The following is a 13,072-nucleotide window of genomic DNA, read 5'->3' on the forward strand; positions in this document are numbered from 1 at the left end:
TCTCCTGCTGAAACATTTCCAACTCCCCTCCTCCAAGTCCCTCCTCCCTACCTTTTATCTTCTCCTGCTGAACATTTCCAACTCCCCTCCTCCAAGTCCCTCCTCCCTACCTTTTATCTTCTCCTGCTGAACATTTCCAACTCCCCTCCTCCAAGTCCCTCCTCCCTACCTTTTATCTTCTCCTGCTGAACACTCTCTGCTCATTCCTGAAGAAGGGCCTGTGCCCGAAACGTCGAATCTCCTGTTCCCTGGATGCTGCCTGACCTGCTGTGCTGTTCCAGCAATAAAGTTTCAACTTTGATCTCCAGCATCTGCAGACCTCACTTTCTCCACAATTACAATATTTAAAAGGCATCTGGATGGGTATGTGAATTAGAAGAGATTAGAGGGATATTGGCCAAATGCTGGTAAATTAGGATATTTAGGATAGCTGGTCGGCACGGATGAGCTGGATGAAAGGATCTGTTTCCATTCTGTACAGTTCTATGACTCTTAAGTGTTGCCGAACAAATAAACCGAGAGGGGGCAGGACTGTAGTTCCTTGAAAATGGAGTTGGAGGTAGACAGGCTGGTGAAGGCGGCATTTGGCATGCTTGCTATAACTTTCTATCTTGTGATCTTATACTTCACAACCACCTGATGAAGGACCAGTGCTCCAAAAGCTAGTGCTTCCAAATAAACCTGTTGGACTATATCCTGGTGTTGTGCGATTTTTAACTTTGTCCACCCCAATCCGACACAGTCCACATCAGTGGACATGGTGGAGGCAGGTAAAGGAGGGGACTTAGCTTTAAATTGAAGACTGATAGATATAGGACAGATGTCAGAGGTAGTTTCTTTACTCAGACACTAGTAAGGGCATGGAACGTGCTGCCTACAACAGTAGTAGAATCACCAACTTTAAGGGCATCTAAATGGTCATTGGGTATACATATGGATGAAAATGGAATAGTAGAGGTTAGATGGGATTCAGATTGGTTCCACAGGTCGGTGCAACATCGAGGGCCAAAGGGCCTGTATTGTGCTGTAATGTTCTGTGTGCTAATTACGATATTTAAAAAGGCATCTGGATGGGTATATGAATCAGAAAGGTTTAGAGGGATATGGGCCAAATGCTGGCAAATGGGATTAGATCAGTTTAGGATATCTGGTCAGTATGGATGGGTTGGACCAAAGAGTCTGTTTCCATGCTGTATAACTCTATGACTCTATAAGTCCTCATCCAGTGGAATTCAATAGGGATCAGTGTTAATGGCCTTGCCATTTGTTTATATAAATGATTCAGACTTGAATATAGGATGGTCAATCAATAAGGTTAAAGGCAATGAAATAATTGGTACAGTGGTTAATAGTGAGAGGGTCAATATTAAACTATAAAAGAATGAATAAACACTGTTGTTTTGAAAATAGTTCACATTACAGAAAAGGAAATGTTAGGGATCTTCAAAAATATAAAGGTGGATAAGTCTCCAGGACCTGATTTAGTATCTCAAGAGGACAGTTAAGAATCAGCTCTATTGCTGTGGGATTGGAGTTACATGTCATCCACACCGGGTAATGAGGAGAAAGTGAGGTCTGCAGATGCTGGAGATCAGGGCCGAAAATGTGTTGCTGGAAAAGCGCAGCAGGTCAGGGATCATCCAGGGAACAGGAGAATCGACGTTTCGGGCATAAGCCCTTCTTCAGGGCTTATGCCCGAAACGTCGATTTTCCTGTTCCCTGGATGCTGCCTGACCTGCTGCGCTTTTCCAGCAACACCGGGTAATGAGGCAGTTTCCCTCCCTAAAGGACATTTCATGAACTTATGTTTTTCCATGTGTGCATGTATGTGTGGAAATATTAAAAATAACTTAAATCTAAGTTTCATAACCATAAAAAAAACACAATTTCTCATTTAAGAATGTTCTGAACAATGTTTTTCATTGTTTCTGAAGATACATGGTGTAGTTTGCTTTGATAAAAGGAAAACAGTGCTGGAAATCTGAAATAAAAATAACATGTTGGAAATACTCAACAGGTCCACAACATCTGTGGACAGAGACACAGTATTAACATTTAGAGTCCAATGACTCTTCTTCAATTTGCTTTTACCCTGGGTGACAGTAAGTCAAAGGCAAACAGGGTAGTTTCATGGTAGCTTAATTAAATATTCACATTTGCCATGACTCTGGATATCTTTGAGGAGAAAGTGAGGTCTGCAGATGCTGGAGATCAGAGCCGAAAATGTGTTGCTGGAAAAGCGCAGCAGGTCAGGCAGCATCCAGGGAACAGGAGAATCGACGTTTCGGGCATAAGCCCTTCTTCAGGAATGAGGAAAGTTTATCCAGCAGGCTAAGATAAAAGGTAGGGAGGAGGGACTTGGGGGAGGGATTCACCTGGACAGTCTCAGATTCCTCCCTCCCCTTCCTCGACCTTTCTATTTCTATCTCAGGCGACCGAATCAACACGGACATCTACTACAAATCGACCGACTCCCACAGCTACCTGGACTACACCTCCTCCCACCCTGCCCCCTGTAAAAACGCCATCCCATTCTCCCAATTTCTTCGACTCCGCCGCATCTGCTCCCAGGAGGACCAGTTCCAAAAACGCACAACCCAGATGGCCTCCTTCTTCAAGGACCGCAATTTCCCCCCCGACGTGGTTGACGATGCCCTCCACCGCATCTCTTCCACTTCCCGCTCCTCCGCCCTTGAGCCCCGCCCCTCCAACCGCCACCAGGACAGAACCCCACTGGTCCTCACCTACCACCCCACCAATCTCCATGTACAGCGCATCATCCGCCGTCATTTCCGCCACCTCCAAACAGACCCCACCACCAAGGATATATTTCCCTCCCCTCCCCTATCAGCATTCCGTAAAGACCACTCCCTCCGTGACTCCCGCGTCAGATCCACATCCCGCACCAACCCAACCTCCACTCCCGGCACCTTCCCCTGCAACTGCAGGAGGTGCAAGTCTTGCGCCTACACCTCCCCCCTCACCTCCCTCCAAGGCCCCAAAGGAAACTTCCATATCCGCCACAGATTCACCTGCACCTCCACACACATCATCTATTGCATCCTCTGCACCCGATGTGGCCTCCTCTATATTGGGGAGACAGGCCGCCTACTTGCGGAGCATTTCAGAGAACACCTCTGGGACACCCGGACCAACCAACCCAACCACCCTGTGGCTCAACATTTCAACTCCCCCTCCCACTCCATCAAGGATATGCAGGTCTTTGGACTCCTCCATCACTAGACCACAACAAAACGACGGTTGGAGGAAGAGCGCCTCATCTTCCACCTAGGAACCCTCCAACCACAAGGGATGAACTCTGATTTCACCAGTTTCCTCATTTCTTCTCCCCCCACCTTGTCTCAGTCAAATCCATCGAATTCAGCATCGCCTTCCTAACCTGCAATCTTCTTCCTGACCTCTCCGCCCCCCACCCCAGTCTGACCTATCACCCTCACCTTGACCTCTTTTCACCTATCACATTTCCGACGCCCCTCCCCCAAGTCCCTCCTCCCTACCTTTTATCTTAGCCTGCTGGACAAACTTTCCTCATTCCTGAAGAAGGGCTTATGCCCAAAACGTCAATTCTCCTGTTCCCTGGATGCTGCCTGACCTGCTGCGCTTTTCCAGCAACACATTTTCGGCTATGACTCTGGATATAGTGGGACTTGATTTTCAGTGCATTATGCCATGAGACATGACATGACCTTTTCCAACAGTGTAAAACTTATTTCCACCTTCTGAAGAAGTAATATTACATTTGAAACATTATTATTTCTATTCACAGATCCTACTGGTGCCAATGAGTTTCTTCAATACTTTGTCTCAATTTTATAAAGTGTTGAAAAACCTAATTAGCTCCAGCAGCACCTGTGGTGATCTGTGGTGATAAAAAGCAGAGTTAACATTTTGAGTCCAGTAATCCTTCTTCAGAATTGTGAGGAAGGGTCACTGGACCCGAAATATTGACATTGTTCTCTCTCAACAGGTGCTGTCAGACCTACTCACTTTCTCCAGCAATTTCTGATTTTGTTTCAGATTTCTAGCATGTGTTTTTTTAAAAATGTTGGTCCAGGCTATATTGTTATTTGTCCAGAAAATTGTTTAAGCAATCTGTCACACAGCTGGGAGCAGAACAATTCCTCTTGAAGCAAAAACACAAAGAGACAAGTTGAAATTCTTCTTAGATGACAATTTGTTCTGATTCAGATCAAACTTTTAATGTTTTCTTTAAAAAAGCTTTTAATATCCAATATCCTTTCTCCCTCCCCTAGAATTAATGGCAATTTTAAGTAAACACCATGGAGAACATAAATATAAAATCCTGGAAGATATGAAAATACCAGCACCACATTCTTCCCCCCAAACCCTCTTATCAAGGCAGTTTAATGCCGAACAGTTTCAGCTGCAGCACAAGAGATTAGAGCAAGAAAACCTATCTTTGTTTGGACTGTAGCCTAGAAGTAGGATAGGATACTATTTTTCAATCAAGGAAACTATAAGAAGATAGAAAAAGACCCATGGATGATACAGATCCGTAACAAAAATAAAACAAATATTGTTGGAGTAACTTAACAGGTTTGGCAGCATCTATGGAGAAAGAAAGAAAAGGTGGTATGTAATGCTTCTGACAGGGTGGGGTTGAAAGGGGGAAGGAATTTTTATTCTAGGCCTATTCCAGTTCCTTTTTCTCCTGTTTTTATGAGCTTCTATAAATGAAGTGGGTTAAAAAGTCTACAACATTTCTAATGGATTAACCAATCTCTCATTTAGCAAAGGAGATGTTGAATTCACTGCAAAATAAAAAGGAAGATTGACTTAGAGTCTTGAGTCATAGAGCTGTACAGCATGGAAATAAAACCTTCTGTCCAAATTGTCCATACTGAGAGATAAACTAAATTAATCATGTCCCATTTGCCAGCATTTGGCCCATATCCCTCTAAGCCCTTCTGATTCATTTATTCATCCAAGTGCTTTTTAAATGCTATAATTATACCAGCCTTCACCACTTCCTCTGGCAGTTGATTCCATACATGCACCACCCTCTGCGTGAAAAAATTGCCCCGTAGGTACCTTTTAAGTATTTCCCATCTCACCTTAAGCCTATGCCCTCTAGTTCTGGACTGGCCCATCTTGGGGAAAAGACCTTGTCCATTTATCCTACTATGCACCTCATGATTTTACAAACAAACATCTACAAGGTCACTCCTCAGCCTCCAGTGCTCCATGGAAAATAGCCCCAGCTATTGCTCCCTATTGCTCAAACCTTCAAAGCCTGGCAACATCATTGTAAGTCTTTTCTGAATCCTTTCAAGTTTCACAACATCCTTCTGATAACATGGAGACCAGAATTACGAGCAGTATTCCAAAAAATGGCCTAAACAATATCCTGTATAGCTGCAACATGACATCCTAACTCCTATACTCAATGCACTGATCAAGGCAGACAAGCACATCAAATGATTGCTTCACTATCCTATCGACCTGTGACTCTACTTCCAAAGAACTAGGAACCTGAACTCCAAGATATCTTTGTTCGGCAACACTACCCCGGAGCTTACCATTAAATTAATAAGTCCTGCCCTGGTTTGCCTTACCAAAATGCAACATATCACTTTTAACTAAATTAAACTCAATCGGCCACTCCTTGGGCAATTGGCCCATCTGATCAAGGTCCCATTGTTCTGAGGTAACCTTATTCGCTTTCCACTTGACCATCAATTTTAGTGTTATCCGAAAATTTACTAACCATATCCCCTCTGTTCATATACAAATCATTTACAAAAATTATGAAAAACAGTCGATCCAAGACTGATCCTTGTGGCACACTCCTCTTCACAGCCTCCAACTTGAAAAACAACTCTCTATCATGACCCTCTGCCTTCTACCTTCAAGCCAGTTCTGCATCCAAATGGCTACATCTCCCTGTATTCTATGTAATCTAACCTTGCTAGCCAGTCTAGAACATAGAACAATACAGCGCAGAATAGGCCCTTCAGCCCTCCATGTTGCGCTGACCCATGAACTATTCTCAGCTCATCCCATTCCATCATCCATGTGCTCATCCAAGGATTGTTTAAATCGCCCTAATGTGGCTGAGTTAACTACATTGGCAGGTACTGGATTAGTGGTGCTGGAAGAGCACAGCAGTTCAGGCAGCATCCGAGGAGCAGTAAAATTGGCAGGTAGGGCATTCCATGCCCTTACCACTCTCTGAGTAAAGAACCTGTCTCTGATATTTGTCTTAAATCTATGATCCCTTAATTTGTTGTTATGCCCCCTCGTACAAACTTATGTCATCATCCTAGGAAAAAAGGCTTTCACTGTCTACCCTATCTAATCCTCTGATCATCTTGTATGTATCTATCAATCCCCTCTTAGCCTCTTCTTTCCAATGAGAACAGACCCAAGTCTCTCAGTCTTTCCTCATAAGACCTTCCCTTCAGACCAGACAACATCCTCAAATCTCCTCTGCACATTTTCCACATCCTTCCCGAAATATGGTGACCAGAACTGTACACAATATTCCAAGTGTGGCCGCACTAACATTTTATATAGTTGCAGCATGATATTATGGCTCCGGAACTCAATCTCACTGTATGCCTTCTTAACAGCACTATCAACCTGGGTGGCAACTTTCAGGGATCTATGTATATGGACTCCAAGATCCCTCTGCACATCCACACTACCAAGAATCTTTCCATTAACCCAGTACTGTGCCTTCCTATTATTCTTCCTAAAGTGCATCACCTCACATTTAGCTGCATTGGACTCCATTTGCTACCTCTCTGCCCAATTCTGTAGCTTATCCAAGTCCTCCTGCAATCTGTAACATTCTTCTACACTGTCCACTACTCCACCGACTTTAGTGTCATCTGAAAATTTACTAATCCATCCAGCTATGCCTGTGTCTAAGTCATTTATAAAAATGACAAACAGTAATGGTCCCAAAACAAATCCTTGTGCCACACCACTAGTAACCAGATCCAGGCTGAATATTTTCCATCAACCACCACTCACTGTCTACCATGTGGAATCTTATTGAACATCTTACTGATGTCCATATAGATTTCATCCACCACTCTGCCCTCATTAATCCTCTTTGTTCCTTCTTCAAAAAACTCAATCAAGTTAGTGAGACACAATTTCCCAATCCGTATTGACTATCCCTGATCACTCCTTGCCTTTCCAAATAAATGTAAATCCTATCCCTCAGGATCCCCTCCAATAACTTGCCCACCACTGATGTCAGGCTTGCCAGTCTATAGATCCCTGGCTTTTCCTTACCACCTTTTGTAAATTAATCACTCTCTAGTCTTCCAGAACCTCACCTGTGGCTACCAATAATACAAATATCTCAGCAGGGGACCCAGCAATCACTTCCCTAGCTTCCTACGAATTTCTAGGTTACACCTAATCAGGTCCTGGAGATTTATCCATTTTTATGTGTTTTAAGACATTCAGCACCTCCTACTCTCTAATATGATTTTTTCAAGATGTTGCTATTTATTTCCCAATGTTCTCTAGCTTCCATGTCCTTCTCCACAGTAAACACTAATGCATAACACTTGTTTTAGTATTTCCCCTATCTCCTGCATTTCCACACATAAGCAGGCTTGCTAATCTTTAAGGGGTCCTATTTTCTCTCAGGTTACTCTTTTGTCCTTCATGTATTTGTAGAATCCCTCTAAATTCTCCTTAACCCTATTTCCAAAGTTATCTCTTGTCCATTTTTTGCCCTCCTAATTTCTCTCTTAAGTTTACTCCTATTGCCTTTATACTCATTTAACGATTCACATGATCTCTGCTGTCTATCCCTGACATATGCTTCCTTCTTATTCTTGACTAAAACCTCAACTTCCCTAGTCATCCAGCATTCTCTACACCTACCAGTCTTGCTTTTCACCCTAACAGGAACATACTATCTTTGGACTTTCATTATCTCATTTTTGAATGCTTCCCATTTTCCAGCCTTCCCTTTCTCTGCAAACATCTATTCCCAATCAAAGTTTGAAAGTTCTTACCTAATACCGTCGAAATTAGCCTTCCTCCAATTTAGAACTTTAAATTTTAGATCTGGTCTATTCTGTTCAATTACTATTTTAAAACTAATAAAATTATGATCAGTCAGCTGGCAGTCTCGTCCATCCTTGAGCCATGTCTCTGTAATCATTATGTTATCCCAGAGCCATGTTCCCAACCATGCCCTGAGTGCATCTGTTTTACCTGTTAGTTCTCTTGCATTAAAACTGATCACTGAAAATTAGCTTCTGTACTTTGTAGAAAATGTAAAGAAAACGACACACTAAAAATTTTTCTCCGCCAAATACATTATCTAAACTGGTGACCCTTATTCCCCCATGCATGGTAATTACGCACCAATAGTAACTTGAATGCATTGTCACATATACTTTTCTCAACACTATTCTATGCACAGTGAGACCTAACTATCAAATTGGAAAGAAAATACATTTGATCTCAATGAAGGGCATGCGCCAACATTTGTTGCATTCATAATCTCAAATTTTGTGATAATGATAAGTGCAACAGCTGCTTTTACACTCAGACATAAAGTGCTTTGTGGCACAGGAAAGAAAATAACAAAAGAAACCCAAAATAAACAACACTAATCCTCAAGTACAGCTGTTTCGGTCCTCACCCCTGAAGATATAAAGGCCAAGGCATTACCCAAATCAATCAAAATACAGTCTTGCATAAAAACCATTCAATAAAGTTGAATTCCTCAGTAAAAACATCAGGTAAAATATAAAATAGTTCTTGCTAAATTAAAGATTCAACTATTTCTTATTCCATATTATTTGGATATGCAGACATCTAACAAATCAGTTTACCTCAAAACAACACAAATATCACTTCCTTTACTTGTGTACCTATTTAGAAATACATTTTATTCAAACAATCCTCAAAATGCTTTTAAATGTTCACCTCTGAGTCTATTTAGAAAGCAGCTCAATTAAATGTATGATAAAATTAATTATGTGAACTAACAAAGAACGATTTGTCCTGGATTTAATATTCATATTAAAAGCACATAATTCCTTCTACTGAGATTCCTCATTTGTTTCAGAACCAAATTGATTGATCCAGAAATTTTTTTTAATCAGGTACAGTTATTGTTCGTCAGCAGTCTCATTACCTTGAACTCCACAGGTTGCAGTGAGAAGTTTTATTCGCAGTCACTCGGACTTAGCAGTCCACAAACTCCAGCTGGAAAATTCAAACTGTTTCTAGTGTTTCTCTTAACAGAGTACCTTGTCATTAAGAGTTAAGAACAGTTTGGAAGCTCCCTCAAGAGTTTTCCAGCTTAAAAAGATAATCAAACTGGAAAGAAGTGAAGATAAACAGCAAAACCAAAGATCAAAGCACCTCCCAGCTCAAAGAACTGTGACAACACATTCATAGCTTTACAATTACACTGGTGTGGTAATGGGGGTCATCATTGTTTTCATCTGATTAACTTCATGCAAATGTAAAACAGGAGTTTCTGGGTCATGGGGAGCAGACAGCATTACTGAGACAGCTGTGTTTTGTGTAAAGATTGGTGCTTTGTGTGGGATCTACATTGATGTTCATTTGAATAAACGTTTAACCCTTTCTCTGGTGTGCAGTTCAACAGCAAGTAAATGCCTTTATATATTGTTTAAAAATCATACTGTTAAATAAATTGATTGCAATCTGGGATTGCAATAGCATGTACATTCCTGATCTGGCATTTATCCTAAAATAAATGTAAAAGCTGTTCCCAGTGTCTTCCTCCATTCAAACTCTTGAGTCTGTCCTTCTATTCAGCGTCCGAGTTTGTTTTTCCATTCTACCCTCTGCCTGTTGATTGCTTAATTCAACACAATATCTCTATACCTTGACATTCAAAGTTTGTGCGAAGATTTGTAGCTCGGGTGCTCGTTGCTGTGGTTCTGTTCGCCGAGCTGGAAGTTTTTGTTGCAAACGTTTCGTCCCCTGGCTAGGCGACATCATCAGTGCTTGGGAGCCTCCTGCGAAGCGCTTCTTTGATGTTTCCTCCGGTGTTTATAGTGGTCTGTCCCTGCCGCTTCCGGTTGTCAGTTTCAGCTGTCCGCTATAGTGGTTGATATATCGGGTCCAGGTCGATGTGTTTGTTGATGGAGTTTGTGGATGAATGCCATGCCTCTAGGAATTCCCTGGCTGTTCTCTGTCTGGCTTGCCCTATGATAGTAGTGTTGTCCCAGTCGAATTCATGTTGCTTGTTGTCTGCGTGTGTGGCTACTAAGGATAGCTGGTCATGTCATTTCGTGGCTAGTTGATGTTCATGTATGCGGATTGTTGGCTGTCTTCCTGTTTGTCCTATATAGTGTTTAGTGTGGTTGTGGCTGTTGAGCGTGGCTGTTGGTTTGTGTGCCGTTATGAGTCCTAGGGGTCGCAGTAGTCTGGCAGTCAGTTCCGAGATGCTCCTGATGTATGGTAGTGTGGCTAATCCTTTTGGTTGTGGTATGTCCTCGTTCCGTGGTCCACGCTCAGACAACAACTCACCAGAACGAAGGACCCGATACCCAACATGAGCAAGACGAATGTAGTGTACAAAATACCATGCAAGGACTGCACTAAACACTATATAGGACAAACAGGAAGACAGCTAACAATCCGCATACATGAACATCAACTAGCCACGAAACGACACGACCAGCTATCCTTAGTAGCCACACACGCAGACAACAAGCAACATGAATTCGACTGGGACAACACTACTATCATAGGGCAAGCCAGACAGAGAACAGCCAGGGAATTCCCAGAGGCATGGCATTCATCCACAAACTCCATCAACAAACACATCGACCTGGACCCAATATACCAACCACTACAGCGGACAGCTGAAACTGACAACCGGAAGCGGCAGGGACAGACCACTATAAACACCGGAGGAAACATCAAAGAAGCGCTTCGCAGGAGGCTCCCAAGCACTGATGATGTCGCCTAGCCAGGGGACGAAACGTTTGCAACAAAAACTTCCAGCTCGGCGAACAGAAACACAGCACCTTGACATTATTCTCTTCTAATACTATTGTATTATGCAATATGTTATCAGTTGTCAAGTGAAATTTGGGACCCTAAAATGCAGAAGCAAAATTAGGCCATTTGGTAATTTGAATCTTCACTATCATTGTGGCTGATAGTTTCTCAAACCCATTTTCCTGTCTTCCCCTCTTGAAGCCCTTTACTAATCAAGAAACTATCTATTTCTGCCTTAAATACACTCAATGACTTAGCGTCTGCAGCCTCCTGTGGCAATGAGTCTCTCAGATTCACCAGCCTCTAGCTGAAGAAACTCCTCCTCGTCCCATTTTTAAAAAGTTGCCCTTTCACTCTGGGCTATGCCCTGACTTTCTGACTTAATATAATTGTAGTATATATTGGCAATACTGCCCACCAGTGCTTTTTCATGCTCCCCTTTTTTTTCCTAATTGCTTTCTTGAGATTTCTAAACTCCTCTAGAGCCTCCATTGTTTTGCTCTTTTTGTATCTGTTATACATCTCTCTTTTTACTTTTTATACAGACCTAAATATTCCTAGACATCTATAGTTCTCTGGAGTTGTTGTTCCTATGTTTCACCCTAAAGGAATATATTGGGCATTTATCCCTCTTAGTATGTTTTTGAATGTCTCCCACTGTTCTGCTTAGAAATTTATCTTAAGTAGTTGTTCTCATCCCATTTTTGGCTCTTTTCTGCCTTATTTTAACAAAATCTATTTTACCCTAGTCAAAAACCCTTTTTTGCAGACCATCTTCCTCCTTTTCCATAACAGTTAAATATTTGCAAGTTTGGCTAATTTAGTGGTTGCCAGTTGGCAAGTTAAATGGTTACCTGTGGAAGAGTTAGATTATTGCAATTTTGGTTAGTTGAGTTGCTTCCACTTGGTAAGTTGAGCTAGTTTCAATTGTGCTAATTATATTTACTGGCACAACTGGTTCTATGTGAGATTATACACAGTGAATAACTTTTATGAAACATTAACAGGGAACAGTTCGACAGTGGGACCAGAAAGGTGGGGAAGAGGAGTTGTCTGTGATGTGAGGAAAAGGGTGTAGGTTTGGTCAAGGTGATGGGCAAACAGAGAGATGTTGAAGAGGGAATGGGTGGGGCTCTTGAGACAACAAGGTTTATCAATTAAAACTTACAACATATCTTGTTGAGTCATCTCTGCTTCGTCAACTGATTGAATCTCTCAAGCTCACCTTCAAGCAGATTGTCTTGCAAAAAAAATGGATCTTAAAGCAACCCTGGAATAAACAAGCAAAATGACATTTCCTTAAATTATGGAGATCACCTGTAGCTAAGTACTCATAACTCATGAAAGGGAATTCCTCTGTTCAGTAATATTGGAAATAAAATACCAGTGTGTTACCCTGTGGACCAGTGAAGTAGAGCATGAACTGGACTCGCTGAGATTTTCAAATTTTATTGTGATGTATCAACACACAAAATTCATCACCAAAAACACAGAAATTGAACATCGTTTTCTGATGAATGATGCTCTTGCTGTCAAGAGAGTACAACAAAGGTTTACCAGGTTGATTCCAAGGATGGTGGAATTGACATTCGAGGAGAGATTGACTAGATTAGGATTGTTTTCGCTGGAGTTCAGATGAATGAGGGGAGATCTCATAGAGACTAATAAAAGTCTATCAGAACCTAGACATGGTAATTGCAGGGAGGATGCTCCCGATGGTGGGTGTGTCCAGAAACAAGTGTTATAGTCTGAGGATTATGGGTAGATCATTTAGGATAGAGATAAGGAGACATTTCTTCACCCAAACAGTGATGACCCTGTGGAACCTTTTACCACTGGAAGTAGTTGATGCCAAAACATTGAATGCATTTAAGAGGTGGCTAGACAAAGCACTTGGAGTGAATGGAATCAAAGGTTGTGGGGAGAAAGCAGGATTAGGCTATTGAGTTGGATGATCAGCCATGATCGTGATGAATGGCAAAGCAAGCACGAAGGGCTGAAAGGCCTCCTCCCACTCCTATCTCTATGCTTCTTTGTTTCTGTATTTCTATACTTTAAGTACAAAAAT

At 41.9% G+C, this 13,072-nt stretch overlaps 1 protein-coding gene across 1 annotated transcript in view; it reads right to left on the reverse strand.

Annotated features, from left to right (window-relative positions):
- Positions 1–9,214, reverse strand: part of frem1a (Fras1 related extracellular matrix 1a) — a 410,320-nt gene extending 401,106 nt beyond the window's left edge. The window contains exon 1 of the mRNA XM_087996893.1: positions 9,158–9,214. The gene's annotated coding sequence lies outside the window, so the exon portion shown is untranslated. The remainder of the gene's footprint in view (positions 1–9,157) is intronic.
- Between the last annotated feature and the right edge of the window lie 3,858 nt (positions 9,215–13,072).

The sequence above is a fragment of the Chiloscyllium plagiosum genome, unplaced genomic scaffold (assembly GCF_037043375.1).
Source record: "Chiloscyllium plagiosum isolate Xiang-an unplaced genomic scaffold, Cpla_swu_hap1 HiC_scaffold_2, whole genome shotgun sequence".
Classification (NCBI taxonomy): domain Eukaryota; kingdom Metazoa; phylum Chordata; class Chondrichthyes; order Orectolobiformes; family Hemiscylliidae; genus Chiloscyllium; species Chiloscyllium plagiosum.